This window comes from Anomaloglossus baeobatrachus, unplaced genomic scaffold (assembly GCF_048569485.1).
Source record: "Anomaloglossus baeobatrachus isolate aAnoBae1 unplaced genomic scaffold, aAnoBae1.hap1 Scaffold_563, whole genome shotgun sequence".
Lineage (NCBI taxonomy): Eukaryota > Metazoa > Chordata > Amphibia > Anura > Aromobatidae > Anomaloglossus > Anomaloglossus baeobatrachus.
The window spans coordinates 104,995-120,187 of NW_027444924.1; the positions used below are offsets into that span (position 1 = coordinate 104,995).

The following is a 15,193-nucleotide window of genomic DNA, read 5'->3' on the forward strand; positions in this document are numbered from 1 at the left end:
CAGCCGCGCCAGAGAGTCCACCGCCCAGACCAGCTGAAGAAAGCCCATCCCCAGCACTGCCACCAAAGGAGTGCAGCGAAGAACTAAGGGGGAGAGGAGACCATGAAGCAGAAGGGCTGACTCCGACGCCAACCGCAGCAGACCCCTACCCAGAGCCGGAGATGCTGCCCTATTCCCGCTGGGAGGAGGAAGACTTGACACCGTCAGCAGACGAAGATCAGCCCAAAGACCTCACCTGGGAGCCTGCAGGCATGAACCCAGCCCGCAAGACAAGGCGCAGCAGAACAAAGCGTCCTCCAACACCACAGTCTCCAGAGCAGAGGGAGGTCACAGCCAGAGACCTGGAGGAGAAAAGGTGCCTAAGAAGGTCCAAAGCCCAGGCTAGAGGACCCCTTTACAGAGGAATAGTAGAGGACTTCAACTTGAAAAGCGGATACGGCTTCATTGTAGTAAAAGGAATAAAAGAGGGCATATTTGTAAATCGGAGAGATGTTCAAGCCCACCTGCCCAGAGGACATTCAGGCAGAAATCTGAAAGTTGGGGACTTAGTACAGTTCACCTTACATCAAGGAGAAAGGGGCTACTATGCCTTGGACGTAGCACCATGTCCCAGACAAGACAGAGATAAAGAAACAGATACAGAAAAAGAAACAGACGAAGACCAAGAAAGGAAAGATAAAGAACCTACAGATGAAACAACCACAGACAAAGATCCTACAGATGAAACAACCACGGACGACGACGGAGAGCAAGAAAGTCACAGGTGCCAGTGCCCAACGTGCCCACGCCCTAGTGAAAAAGAGGAGTAAAGTAAAGTAAAGTAAGAAGTTACTGTTTTGACCAGTTTTGACAAGTTTTGTTTGCAACGTTTAAGAAATGCGCCCACAAAAACTATTGTGAGAAATAAACTTAAGGCTATGAACTTGCTATAGCCACAAACTCTCGCAGTGTAAATAGTTACACCAGTGGCACCACCACCAGGGCCAGCCTGTTTAGGGGCTTGGCTCGTCTGCAACCAGGGGGGCCCGTCCGTAGAAAAGGGCCTTGGCTCACCTGCGACCAGAGAGCACGCCTGTTTATGGGGCCTTGGCTCACCACCACAAAGAGGGTACCTGGTCAGCACCAACTGTGGAGGCCGCCTCTGAATCCTGCCAGAAGAGGCTGACGGCGCGGATCCACCAGGCCAGGTATACCCTGAAACCACCAGCCCATGAAAGCCGCCTCTACATCCTGCCAGAAGTGGCTGAAGTCGCGGCCAACGGGAGAGGAAGATTGGAGGAAAGGTCTGGGGAAACGGATGGCCCAGATCTGGTTACCAAAAGGACCGGTGACCTGCCTCCTGAGAGGGTTTTGGGTGGGTTAACGGACTTGTGGGTGGAGGGTGGTGATGTCTGATACCTGGTGCTTTAAAAAGGTTTTACATGTTTTAATGTTTTATGCATTTTAAAATGTTGTCTTGCAGCCCGAGGACGTGCTGGTGATAACTAAGGGGGAATGTGGCGCCCCTGACCTGGTCAGGCACCACTGAGTGCTGCACCCATGCTGGGGACAGTACAATACAGGTAATCCAGAAGGCTGACAGGGGTGTGGAACACAGGCGCATAGTGATCAGGTCTCACACATGTACCCATGAGAGGACCCCTGGGGATCCCAGGAGGGGGCAAGCCTTCACCTTCACTGGAATAGTGGAGGGGGTAGAGTCTCCATCTCCTCTCAAGGGGTGTGGTAAGAGAATCTGGTTGCTAGGTGGCGTAGGCAAGAACAGGAGAGGAGGAGCAGTGAGTCAGTTAGAGCAGAACTCCATAGGGCTCAGTGAGGAGCAGACCTGTGGGGCTGTTGCTGTCTAACAGCGCCCGCGCAGTGGCTACAGACGGGGGAGAACGGTCAACTAGGAGTGCTGCCTGAAAGCCAGCTTCAGCTAGAGAGTGCACGGAGTGGGAAGTAAGGAGACTGCTTGAGAGCACCAGGCCCAACCGGGCGGCAGATCCCGAAGCGAAGATAGATCCAGCTTTCTTCTGCTAAACCTGCCGGTGTGGGGCTCTCAAAGCCCACACCACATCACCACAAAAGCCGCAGCCACGTAACCGCAGTGAGGGCCCATAGGTCATAGGAGGCAAGAGGCTGGAGTGGCCTGGTCCGGGGAACAAGCATACGGCGAACGAAGGGGAGAGAGAGGCTGCAGCATCTTCCCTGGGTGACCCCCATAGGGACTAAAAGTCGGGGTCACCCCAAACCACCAAGGGCTAAGGAAGGCGAGTCAGTAGTCACCCTCATAAAGTCAGCCTGAAGGATACCTGGTTCCTACCTGGTTCATCTCAGCTACGCCCGGGTTACTCACCCTGCCACCTGAAGTGAGTAAAAACCCTGAAAGACATCCTGCCTGTGTGGTCATTCTGCGACTTGTGGTACTACAAACCTACACAGGGCCCTGGGGCTTGCCTCACTCTCAGGAGGCTCCTACATCTAACTGCACACACCATCAGCCCCAGGCGACCCTCAACCTGCAGTGGCGGTCGCTACTGGCCGCAATACTGAGAGTGGCGTCACGATCAAAAACAGAAGATTTCCTACCAGTGACGGAGATCCAGCAACGTGGAGTCCCTGAAGGTAATGCACCGACACCGACACCATACCTGTGGGGCTTCACAACTGCACGGGACATAGCAGAGTTGGTGAAGTTGAGTGGTGATGAGTTTGCTATTTGGATGAATAAAGCAAGTAAAAAGTGTGTTAGATAAAAATTCATTTCAATTCGCTAATCGGGCTAATATGAATCAGGTGAATCGAGTTCTGCTTTTGGAAACTGGGTTAAGAAGGGGTGCACCGTTCCTGGAGGTACTGCAATACCAGGTCAATGCGTGGAGTGGACAGAGCAAGCTCTTTTTCCATCTCCCTGTTCTAAAAATCCATTTAATATATGGTCCCCAGATAGGGGACGTATCAGATATTAAACTGATAAGAACAGATACTACACTTGATCTTAGCCAAAAGGCCGAGAAGCGATAACCAGAATTGGTTTGGGCCTCGAGTGGCACCCTGGCCTATGCCGGACACATCTTAGGGAGAGAGAGCGAGAGGGAGACAAACCCACGCCTACACAAGACATTTTGTCACCCAAGCCAACCCTTGAAAAGGCTGCTTTGCAGAGCAAAAACAAGAAGAATGGTGCGTTTTGCAGCCGCCGCCCACTGCAATGAATCTGAATAACTCCTCCTTTAGGGCGCAAGCAACTCCCCTCCCCCTTGCAGTCTTTCCAATTCACGATACAAAAAGACGGACAGGACAGGTTGCCTGACTTTCCGTCACTGCCACCCTTTGCCATCCTTACCCGTAGAAAGCCCTTTCATCATCCCCAAACCCTAATCTTTTCCCTTTCCTTCCCAGCCCCCAAACCCTGCCCTCTGTACCTTTCTCACCACCCGCTTCCCTTCTCCTGTCATCCCCCTACCACCCGGGAAAAAAAGAGATTGCCCCCTCCTTCCACTAGCCCACCCTCCCACCCAAAGAACAACTTCTTCTGCGCAGCTTGTTTTCTAGGCAGCAGCGCTATTGTGATGTCATCGGGGGGCATTGTGACAAGCCGCCAGTGTTCCGTCTCTTCATGTTGTGCACTGTTCAAACCGAAAATACATCAACAGGCAGGCTACAGAAAAGCTTACTAACAAAGGTTAGAGAGGGGCTTTCTCAGAGGGCTTTTTACAGTTTGTCTATTCCCAATTAGCCGGTTTAGTATACTTAATGAAAGTACTAATTCTTTCATAGGCCGCCCATTCTTAGTATTTGACGTTCAGGTAACAACAGGTAACTTTATTTGGAGTGGAAGCAGAGAGATAACACCAGATGCCAATTGTAGATCCTCTCACACCTGTGGTCACTGCAGCATCTGACTCCACTTTGTCCAAAAGGGATCTATTCCATTCAATTACACATGATCTAGATTAGACTGACAACAAGATACTGCACGGGACATAGCAGAGTTGGTGAAGTTGAGTGGTGATGAGTTTGCTATTTGGATGAATAAAGCAAGTAAAAAGTGTGTTAGATAAAAATTCATTTCAATTCGCTAATCGGGCTAATATGAATCAGGTGAATCGAGTTCTGCTTTTGGAAACTGGGTTAAGAAGGGGTGCACCGTTCCTGGAGGTACTGCAATACCAGGTCAATGCGTGGAGTGGACAGAGCAAGCTCTTTTTCCATCTCCCTGTTCTAAAAATCCATTTAATATATGGTCCCCAGATAGGGGACGTATCAGATATTAAACTGATAAGAACAGATACTACACTTGATCTTAGCCAAAAGGCCGAGAAGCGATAACCAGAATTGGTTTGGGCCTCGAGTGGCACCCTGGCCTATGCCGGACACATCTTAGGGAGAGAGAGCGAGAGGGAGACAAACCCACGCCTACACAAGACATTTTGTCACCCAAGCCAACCCTTGAAAAGGCTGCTTTGCAGAGCAAAAACAAGAAGAATGGTGCGTTTTGCAGCCGCCGCCCACTGCAATGAATCTGAATAACTCCTCCTTTAGGGCGCAAGCAACTCCCCTCCCCCTTGCAGTCTTTCCAATTCACGATACAAAAAGACGGACAGGACAGGTTGCCTGACTTTCCGTCACTGCCACCCTTTGCCATCCTTACCCGTAGAAAGCCCTTTCATCATCCCCAAACCCTAATCTTTTCCCTTTCCTTCCCAGCCCCCAAACCCTGCCCTCTGTACCTTTCTCACCACCCGCTTCCCTTCTCCTGTCATCCCCCTACCACCCGGGAAAAAAAGAGATTGCCCCCTCCTTCCACTAGCCCACCCTCCCACCCAAAGAACAACTTCTTCTGCGCAGCTTGTTTTCTAGGCAGCAGCGCTATTGTGATGTCATCGGGGGGCATTGTGACAAGCCGCCAGTGTTCCGTCTCTTCATGTTGTGCACTGTTCAAACCGAAAATACATCAACAGGCAGGCTACAGAAAAGCTTACTAACAAAGGTTAGAGAGGGGCTTTCTCAGAGGGCTTTTTACAGTTTGTCTATTCCCAATTAGCCGGTTTAGTATACTTAATGAAAGTACTAATTCTTTCATAGGCCGCCCATTCTTAGTATTTGACGTTCAGGTAACAACAGGTAACTTTATTTGGAGTGGAAGCAGAGAGATAACACCAGATGCCAATTGTAGATCCTCTCACACCTGTGGTCACTGCAGCATCTGACTCCACTTTGTCCAAAAGGGATCTATTCCATTCAATTACACATGATCTAGATTAGACTGACAACAAGATACTGCACGGGACATAGCAGAGTTGGTGAAGTTGAGTGGTGATGAGTTTGCTATTTGGATGAATAAAGCAAGTAAAAAGTGTGTTAGATAAAAATTCATTTCAATTCGCTAATCGGGCTAATATGAATCAGGTGAATCGAGTTCTGCTTTTGGAAACTGGGTTAAGAAGGGGTGCACCGTTCCTGGAGGTACTGCAATACCAGGTCAATGCGTGGAGTGGACAGAGCAAGCTCTTTTTCCATCTCCCTGTTCTAAAAATCCATTTAATATATGGTCCCCAGATAGGGGACGTATCAGATATTAAACTGATAAGAACAGATACTACACTTGATCTTAGCCAAAAGGCCGAGAAGCGATAACCAGAATTGGTTTGGGCCTCGAGTGGCACCCTGGCCTATGCCGGACACATCTTAGGGAGAGAGAGCGAGAGGGAGACAAACCCACGCCTACACAAGACATTTTGTCACCCAAGCCAACCCTTGAAAAGGCTGCTTTGCAGAGCAAAAACAAGAAGAATGGTGCGTTTTGCAGCCGCCGCCCACTGCAATGAATCTGAATAACTCCTCCTTTAGGGCGCAAGCAACTCCCCTCCCCCTTGCAGTCTTTCCAATTCACGATACAAAAAGACGGACAGGACAGGTTGCCTGACTTTCCGTCACTGCCACCCTTTGCCATCCTTACCCGTAGAAAGCCCTTTCATCATCCCCAAACCCTAATCTTTTCCCTTTCCTTCCCAGCCCCCAAACCCTGCCCTCTGTACCTTTCTCACCACCCGCTTCCCTTCTCCTGTCATCCCCCTACCACCCGGGAAAAAAAGAGATTGCCCCCTCCTTCCACTAGCCCACCCTCCCACCCAAAGAACAACTTCTTCTGCGCAGCTTGTTTTCTAGGCAGCAGCGCTATTGTGATGTCATCGGGGGGCATTGTGACAAGCCGCCAGTGTTCCGTCTCTTCATGTTGTGCACTGTTCAAACCGAAAATACATCAACAGGCAGGCTACAGAAAAGCTTACTAACAAAGGTTAGAGAGGGGCTTTCTCAGAGGGCTTTTTACAGTTTGTCTATTCCCAATTAGCCGGTTTAGTATACTTAATGAAAGTACTAATTCTTTCATAGGCCGCCCATTCTTAGTATTTGACGTTCAGGTAACAACAGGTAACTTTATTTGGAGTGGAAGCAGAGAGATAACACCAGATGCCAATTGTAGATCCTCTCACACCTGTGGTCACTGCAGCATCTGACTCCACTTTGTCCAAAAGGGATCTATTCCATTCAATTACACATGATCTAGATTAGACTGACAACAAGATACTGCACGGGACATAGCAGAGTTGGTGAAGTTGAGTGGTGATGAGTTTGCTATTTGGATGAATAAAGCAAGTAAAAAGTGTGTTAGATAAAAATTCATTTCAATTCGCTAATCGGGCTAATATGAATCAGGTGAATCGAGTTCTGCTTTTGGAAACTGGGTTAAGAAGGGGTGCACCGTTCCTGGAGGTACTGCAATACCAGGTCAATGCGTGGAGTGGACAGAGCAAGCTCTTTTTCCATCTCCCTGTTCTAAAAATCCATTTAATATATGGTCCCCAGATAGGGGACGTATCAGATATTAAACTGATAAGAACAGATACTACACTTGATCTTAGCCAAAAGGCCGAGAAGCGATAACCAGAATTGGTTTGGGCCTCGAGTGGCACCCTGGCCTATGCCGGACACATCTTAGGGAGAGAGAGCGAGAGGGAGACAAACCCACGCCTACACAAGACATTTTGTCACCCAAGCCAACCCTTGAAAAGGCTGCTTTGCAGAGCAAAAACAAGAAGAATGGTGCGTTTTGCAGCCGCCGCCCACTGCAATGAATCTGAATAACTCCTCCTTTAGGGCGCAAGCAACTCCCCTCCCCCTTGCAGTCTTTCCAATTCACGATACAAAAAGACGGACAGGACAGGTTGCCTGACTTTCCGTCACTGCCACCCTTTGCCATCCTTACCCGTAGAAAGCCCTTTCATCATCCCCAAACCCTAATCTTTTCCCTTTCCTTCCCAGCCCCCAAACCCTGCCCTCTGTACCTTTCTCACCACCCGCTTCCCTTCTCCTGTCATCCCCCTACCACCCGGGAAAAAAAGAGATTGCCCCCTCCTTCCACTAGCCCACCCTCCCACCCAAAGAACAACTTCTTCTGCGCAGCTTGTTTTCTAGGCAGCAGCGCTATTGTGATGTCATCGGGGGGCATTGTGACAAGCCGCCAGTGTTCCGTCTCTTCATGTTGTGCACTGTTCAAACCGAAAATACATCAACAGGCAGGCTACAGAAAAGCTTACTAACAAAGGTTAGAGAGGGGCTTTCTCAGAGGGCTTTTTACAGTTTGTCTATTCCCAATTAGCCGGTTTAGTATACTTAATGAAAGTACTAATTCTTTCATAGGCCGCCCATTCTTAGTATTTGACGTTCAGGTAACAACAGGTAACTTTATTTGGAGTGGAAGCAGAGAGATAACACCAGATGCCAATTGTAGATCCTCTCACACCTGTGGTCACTGCAGCATCTGACTCCACTTTGTCCAAAAGGGATCTATTCCATTCAATTACACATGATCTAGATTAGACTGACAACAAGATACTGCACGGGACATAGCAGAGTTGGTGAAGTTGAGTGGTGATGAGTTTGCTATTTGGATGAATAAAGCAAGTAAAAAGTGTGTTAGATAAAAATTCATTTCAATTCGCTAATCGGGCTAATATGAATCAGGTGAATCGAGTTCTGCTTTTGGAAACTGGGTTAAGAAGGGGTGCACCGTTCCTGGAGGTACTGCAATACCAGGTCAATGCGTGGAGTGGACAGAGCAAGCTCTTTTTCCATCTCCCTGTTCTAAAAATCCATTTAATATATGGTCCCCAGATAGGGGACGTATCAGATATTAAACTGATAAGAACAGATTTTTGATTTAATGATTTAATGAAGCTTTCCAAAGCACCACAAAAAATGCATGACCGAAGTCACACCAAAAACAGTGCAAAGGCTAGGATTCGTGTGGACCCCACCGTGAGGAGAGGGTCCCCAAAAATCAACCCCGTCCCTCCGAGCCAGAAGGCCACAGCAAGGGTCAGGGATCTTCGGTGCTCCCCCAAGCCGAAGCCTGGTTGAGCCTTGTCGTTGCTCCCAGCGTCCACCCAGGCATCTTACCCAAGTGGAGTAGAGAGCTACTAGTTGTTGATTTCGCAACCGAAACTGCCCGGACCGTCAACCGGTGTTGGTTTCTCAGCCCAAGGCTAACCGGACCTCCAACCGGGTGTTGGTTTCTCAGCCGAAGCTGACCCAGACCTCCAACCGGGTGTTGGTTTCTCAGCCGAAGCTGACCCGGACCTCCAACCGGGTGTTAGTTTCTTAGCCCAAAGCTGACCAGACCTCCGACCGGGATTATAAAAATTTCCCTTCCTAGCCAGAAGGCCGGGATAGGGTAATATGCTCAAAAAGTATGAAAAGGCAAGGTACGGTGTGCTACAGAGCCCAAGGCTTGCCGGGGTCCCAAGCCAGCAAGCTCAGACTCACTCCAGGGTCGTCAGTCCTGGGGCACGTTGTACCATAGCCCCCCACCCTTACTCAGTCTAATAGCCTCGATCCTGGTAGGGCCATGTTTTCCTCTAGATGAATATACTATCCACCCAGAGTACTAGCAAGCGCAACCTTCCAGTGTGCATTGTATCATTGTACTAAGGTGGCCTGGAGCTTAAACCACCTCTTCGAACAACACTACACTTGATCTTAGCCAAAAGGCCGAGAAGCGATAACCAGAATTGGTTTGGGCCTCGAGTGGCACCCTGGCCTATGCCGGACACATCTTAGGGAGAGAGAGCGAGAGGGAGACAAACCCACGCCTACACAAGACATTTTGTCACCCAAGCCAACCCTTGAAAAGGCTGCTTTGCAGAGCAAAAACAAGAAGAATGGTGCGTTTTGCAGCCGCCGCCCACTGCAATGAATCTGAATAACTCCTCCTTTAGGGCGCAAGCAACTCCCCTCCCCCTTGCAGTCTTTCCAATTCACGATACAAAAAGACGGACAGGACAGGTTGCCTGACTTTCCGTCACTGCCACCCTTTGCCATCCTTACCCGTAGAAAGCCCTTTCATCATCCCCAAACCCTAATCTTTTCCCTTTCCTTCCCAGCCCCCAAACCCTGCCCTCTGTACCTTTCTCACCACCCGCTTCCCTTCTCCTGTCATCCCCCTACCACCCGGGAAAAAAAGAGATTGCCCCCTCCTTCCACTAGCCCACCCTCCCACCCAAAGAACAACTTCTTCTGCGCAGCTTGTTTTCTAGGCAGCAGCGCTATTGTGATGTCATCGGGGGGCATTGTGACAAGCCGCCAGTGTTCCGTCTCTTCATGTTGTGCACTGTTCAAACCGAAAATACATCAACAGGCAGGCTACAGAAAAGCTTACTAACAAAGGTTAGAGAGGGGCTTTCTCAGAGGGCTTTTTACAGTTTGTCTATTCCCAATTAGCCGGTTTAGTATACTTAATGAAAGTACTAATTCTTTCATAGGCCGCCCATTCTTAGTATTTGACGTTCAGGTAACAACAGGTAACTTTATTTGGAGTGGAAGCAGAGAGATAACACCAGATGCCAATTGTAGATCCTCTCACACCTGTGGTCACTGCAGCATCTGACTCCACTTTTTCCAAAAGGGATCTATTCCATTCAATTACACATGATCTAGATTAGACTGACAACAAGATACTGCACGGGACATAGCAGAGTTGGTGAAGTTGAGTGGTGATGAGTTTGCTATTTGGATGAATAAAGCAAGTAAAAAGTGTGTTAGATAAAAATTCATTTCAATTCGCTAATCGGGCTAATATGAATCAGGTGAATCGAGTTCTGCTTTTGGAAACTGGGTTAAGAAGGGGTGCACCGTTCCTGGAGGTACTGCAATACCAGGTCAATGCGTGGAGTGGACAGAGCAAGCTCTTTTTCCATCTCCCTGTTCTAAAAATCCATTTAATATATGGTCCCCAGATAGGGGACGTATCAGATATTAAACTGATAAGAACAGATACTACACTTGATCTTAGCCAAAAGGCCGAGAAGCGATAACCAGAATTGGTTTGGGCCTCGAGTGGCACCCTGGCCTATGCCGGACACATCTTAGGGAGAGAGAGCGAGAGGGAGACAAACCCACGCCTACACAAGACATTTTGTCACCCAAGCCAACCCTTGAAAAGGCTGCTTTGCAGAGCAAAAACAAGAAGAATGGTGCGTTTTGCAGCCGCCGCCCACTGCAATGAATCTGAATAACTCCTCCTTTAGGGCGCAAGCAACTCCCCTCCCCCTTGCAGTCTTTCCAATTCACGATACAAAAAGACGGACAGGACAGGTTGCCTGACTTTCCGTCACTGCCACCCTTTGCCATCCTTACCCGTAGAAAGCCCTTTCATCATCCCCAAACCCTAATCTTTTCCCTTTCCTTCCCAGCCCCCAAACCCTGCCCTCTGTACCTTTCTCACCACCCGCTTCCCTTCTCCTGTCATCCCCCTACCACCCGGGAAAAAAAGAGATTGCCCCCTCCTTCCACTAGCCCACCCTCCCACCCAAAGAACAACTTCTTCTGCGCAGCTTGTTTTCTAGGCAGCAGCGCTATTGTGATGTCATCGGGGGGCATTGTGACAAGCCGCCAGTGTTCCGTCTCTTCATGTTGTGCACTGTTCAAACCGAAAATACATCAACAGGCAGGCTACAGAAAAGCTTACTAACAAAGGTTAGAGAGGGGCTTTCTCAGAGGGCTTTTTACAGTTTGTCTATTCCCAATTAGCCGGTTTAGTATACTTAATGAAAGTACTAATTCTTTCATAGGCCGCCCATTCTTAGTATTTGACGTTCAGGTAACAACAGGTAACTTTATTTGGAGTGGAAGCAGAGAGATAACACCAGATGCCAATTGTAGATCCTCTCACACCTGTGGTCACTGCAGCATCTGACTCCACTTTGTCCAAAAGGGATCTATTCCATTCAATTACACATGATCTAGATTAGACTGACAACAAGATACTGCACGGGACATAGCAGAGTTGGTGAGGTTGAGTGGTGATGAGTTTGCTATTTGGATGAATAAAGCAAGTAAAAAGTGTGTTAGATAAAAATTCATTTCAATTCGCTAATCGGGCTAATATGAATCAGGTGAATCGAGTTCTGCTTTTGGAAACTGGGTTAAGAAGGGGTGCACCGTTCCTGGAGGTACTGCAATACCAGGTCAATGCGTGGAGTGGACAGAGCAAGCTCTTTTTCCATCTCCCTGTTCTAAAAATCCATTTAATATATGGTCCCCAGATAGGGGACGTATCAGATATTAAACTGATAAGAACAGATACTACACTTGATCTTAGCCAAAAGGCCGAGAAGCGATAACCAGAATTGGTTTGGGCCTCGAGTGGCACCCTGGCCTATGCCGGACACATCTTAGGGAGAGAGAGCGAGAGGGAGACAAACCCACGCCTACACAAGACATTTTGTCACCCAAGCCAACCCTTGAAAAGGCTGCTTTGCAGAGCAAAAACAAGAAGAATGGTGCGTTTTGCAGCCGCCGCCCACTGCAATGAATCTGAATAACTCCTCCTTTAGGGCGCAAGCAACTCCCCTCCCCCTTGCAGTCTTTCCAATTCACGATACAAAAAGACGGACAGGACAGGTTGCCTGACTTTCCGTCACTGCCACCCTTTGCCATCCTTACCCGTAGAAAGCCCTTTCATCATCCCCAAACCCTAATCTTTTCCCTTTCCTTCCCAGCCCCCAAACCCTGCCCTCTGTACCTTTCTCACCACCCGCTTCCCTTCTCCTGTCATCCCCCTACCACCCGGGAAAAAAAGAGATTGCCCCCTCCTTCCACTAGCCCACCCTCCCACCCAAAGAACAACTTCTTCTGCGCAGCTTGTTTTCTAGGCAGCAGCGCTATTGTGATGTCATCGGGGGCATTGTGACAAGCCGCCAGTGTTCCGTCTCTTCATGTTGTGCACTGTTCAAACCGAAAATACATCAACAGGCAGGCTACAGAAAAGCTTACTAACAAAGGTTAGAGAGGGGCTTTCTCAGAGGGCTTTTTACAGTTTGTCTATTCCCAATTAGCCGGTTTAGTATACTTAATGAAAGTACTAATTCTTTCATAGGCCGCCCATTCTTAGCATTTGACGTTCAGGTAACAACAGGTAACTTTATTTGGAGTGGAAGCAGAGAGATAACACCAGATGCCAATTGTAGATCCTCTCACACCTGTGGTCACTGCAGCATCTGACTCCACTTTGTCCAAAAGGGATCTATTCCATTCAATTACACATGATCTAGATTAGACTGACAACAAGATACTGCACGGGACATAGCAGAGTTGGTGAAGTTGAGTGGTGATGAGTTTGCTATTTGGATGAATAAAGCAAGTAAAAAGTGTGTTAGATAAAAATTCATTTCAATTCGCTAATCGGGCTAATATGAATCAGGTGAATCGAGTTCTGCTTTTGGAAACTGGGTTAAGAAGGGGTGCACCGTTCCTGGAGGTACTGCAATACCAGGTCAATGCGTGGAGTGGACAGAGCAAGCTCTTTTTCCATCTCCCTGTTCTAAAAATCCATTTAATATATGGTCCCCAGATAGGGGACGTATCAGATATTAAACTGATAAGAACAGATTTTGATTTAATGAAGCTTTCCAAAGCACCGCAAAAATGCATGACCGAAGTCACACCAAAAACAGTGCAAAGGCTAGGATTCGTGTGGACCCCTCCGTGAGAAGAGGATCCCCAAAAATCAACCCCGTCCCTCCGAGCCAGAAGGCCACAGCGAGGGTCAGGGATCTTCGGTGCTCCCCCAAGCCGAAGCCTGGTTGAGCCTTGTTGTTGCTCCCAGCGTCCACCAAGGCATCTTACCCAAGTGGAGTAGAGAGCTACTAGTTGTTGGTTTCGCAGCCGAAACTGCCCGGACCGTCAACCGGTGTTGGTTTCTCAGCCCAAGGCTAACCGGACCTCCAACCGGGTGTTGGTTTCTCAGCCGAAGCTGACCCAGACCTCCAACCGGGTGTTGGTTTCTCAGCCGAAGCTGACCCGGACCTCCAACCGGGTGTTAGTTTCTCAGCCCAAAGCTGACCAGACCTCCGACCGGGATTATAAAAATTTCCCTTCCTAGCCAGAAGGCCAGGATAGGGTAATATGCTCAAAAAGTATGAAAAGGCAAGGTACGGTGTGCTACAGAGCCCAAGACTTGCCGGGGTCCAAAGCCAGCAAGCTCAGACTCACTCCAGGGTCGTCAGTCCTGGGGCACATTGTACCATAGCCCCCCACCCTTACTCAGTCTAATAGCCTCGATCCTGGTAGGGCCATGTTTTCCTCTTGATGAATATACTATCCACCCAGAGTACTAGCAAGCGCAACCTTCCAGTGTGCATTGTATCATTGTACTAAGGTGGCCTGGAGCTTAAACCACCTCTTCGAACAACACTACACTTGATCTTAGCCAAAAGGCCGAGAAGCGATAACCAGAATTGGTTTGGGCCTCGAGTGGCACCCTGGCCTATGCCGGACACATCTTAGGGAGAGAGAGCGAGAGGGAGACAAACCCACGCCTACACAAGACATTTTGTCACCCAAGCCAACCCTTGAAAAGGCTGCTTTGCAGAGCAAAAACAAGAAGAATGGTGCGTTTTGCAGCCGCCGCCCACTGCAATGAATCTGAATAACTCCTCCTTTAGGGCGCAAGCAACTCCCCTCCCCCTTGCAGTCTTTCCAATTCACGATACAAAAAGACGGACAGGACAGGTTGCCTGACTTTCCGTCACTGCCACCCTTTGCCATCCTTACCCGTAGAAAGCCCTTTCATCATCCCCAAACCCTAATCTTTTCCCTTTCCTTCCCAGCCCCCAAACCCTGCCCTCTGTACCTTTCTCACCACCCGCTTCCCTTCTCCTGTCATCCCCCTACCACCCGGGAAAAAAAGAGATTGCCCCCTCCTTCCACTAGCCCACCCTCCCACCCAAAGAACAACTTCTTCTGCGCAGCTTGTTTTCTAGGCAGCAGCGCTATTGTGATGTCATCGGGGGGCATTGTGACAAGCCGCCAGTGTTCCGTCTCTTCATGTTGTGCACTGTTCAAACCGAAAATACATCAACAGGCAGGCTACAGAAAAGCTTACTAACAAAGGTTAGAGAGGGGCTTTCTCAGAGGGCTTTTTACAGTTTGTCTATTCCCAATTAGCCGGTTTAGTATACTTAATGAAAGTACTAATTCTTTCATAGGCCGCCCATTCTTAGTATTTGACGTTCAGGTAACAACAGGTAACTTTATTTGGAGTGGAAGCAGAGAGATAACACCAGATGCCAATTGTAGATCCTCTCACACCTGTGGTCACTGCAGCATCTGACTCCACTTTGTCCAAAAGGGATCTATTCCATTCAATTACACATGATCTAGATTAGACTGACAACAAGATACTGCACGGGACATAGCAGAGTTGGTGAAGTTGAGTGGTGATGAGTTTGCTATTTGGATGAATAAAGCAAGTAAAAAGTGTGTTAGATAAAAATTCATTTCAATTCGCTAATCGGGCTAATATGAATCAGGTGAATCGAGTTCTGCTTTTGGAAACTGGGTTAAGAAGGGGTGCACCGTTCCTGGAGGTACTGCAATACCAGGTCAATGCGTGGAGTGGACAGAGCAAGCTCTTTTTCCATCTCCCTGTTCTAAAAATCCATTTAATATATGGTCCCCAGATAGGGGACGTATCAGATATTAAACTGATAAGAACAGATACTACACTTGATCTTAGCCAAAAGGCCGAGAAGCGATAACCAGAATTGGTTTGGGCCTCGAGTGGCACCCTGGCCTATGCCGGACACATCTTAGGGAGAGAGAGCGAGAGGGAGACAAACCCACGCCTACACAAGACATTTTGTCACCC

General features: G+C 48.6%; 8 non-coding genes and 1 pseudogene across 8 annotated transcripts; all 9 read right to left on the reverse strand.

Moving 5' to 3' along the window:
* Positions 1-2,813: 2,813 nt before the first annotated feature.
* Positions 2,814-3,004, reverse strand: LOC142284152 (U2 spliceosomal RNA). Its single transcript, XR_012745693.1, has one exon. It is a non-coding gene; the product is annotated as a U2 spliceosomal RNA (small nuclear RNA).
* Positions 3,005-4,121: 1,117 nt separating this feature from the next.
* LOC142284153 (U2 spliceosomal RNA) lies at positions 4,122-4,312 on the reverse strand. Its single transcript, XR_012745694.1, has one exon. It is a non-coding gene; the product is annotated as a U2 spliceosomal RNA (small nuclear RNA).
* Positions 4,313-5,429: 1,117 nt separating this feature from the next.
* Positions 5,430-5,620, reverse strand: LOC142284155 (U2 spliceosomal RNA). Its single transcript, XR_012745696.1, has one exon. It is a non-coding gene; the product is annotated as a U2 spliceosomal RNA (small nuclear RNA).
* Positions 5,621-6,737: 1,117 nt separating this feature from the next.
* Positions 6,738-6,928, reverse strand: LOC142284156 (U2 spliceosomal RNA). Its single transcript, XR_012745697.1, has one exon. It is a non-coding gene; the product is annotated as a U2 spliceosomal RNA (small nuclear RNA).
* Positions 6,929-8,045: 1,117 nt separating this feature from the next.
* LOC142284209 (U2 spliceosomal RNA) lies at positions 8,046-8,250 on the reverse strand (annotated as a pseudogene).
* A 1,915-nt stretch (positions 8,251-10,165) lies between these two features.
* LOC142284157 (U2 spliceosomal RNA) lies at positions 10,166-10,356 on the reverse strand. Its single transcript, XR_012745698.1, has one exon. It is a non-coding gene; the product is annotated as a U2 spliceosomal RNA (small nuclear RNA).
* A 1,117-nt stretch (positions 10,357-11,473) lies between these two features.
* LOC142284158 (U2 spliceosomal RNA) lies at positions 11,474-11,664 on the reverse strand. Its single transcript, XR_012745699.1, has one exon. It is a non-coding gene; the product is annotated as a U2 spliceosomal RNA (small nuclear RNA).
* A 1,116-nt stretch (positions 11,665-12,780) lies between these two features.
* Positions 12,781-12,975, reverse strand: LOC142284204 (U2 spliceosomal RNA). The gene has a single exon (XR_012745741.1). It is a non-coding gene; the product is annotated as a U2 spliceosomal RNA (small nuclear RNA).
* Positions 12,976-14,890: 1,915 nt separating this feature from the next.
* On the reverse strand, positions 14,891-15,081 carry LOC142284159 (U2 spliceosomal RNA). Its single transcript, XR_012745700.1, has one exon. It is a non-coding gene; the product is annotated as a U2 spliceosomal RNA (small nuclear RNA).
* Between the last annotated feature and the right edge of the window lie 112 nt (positions 15,082-15,193).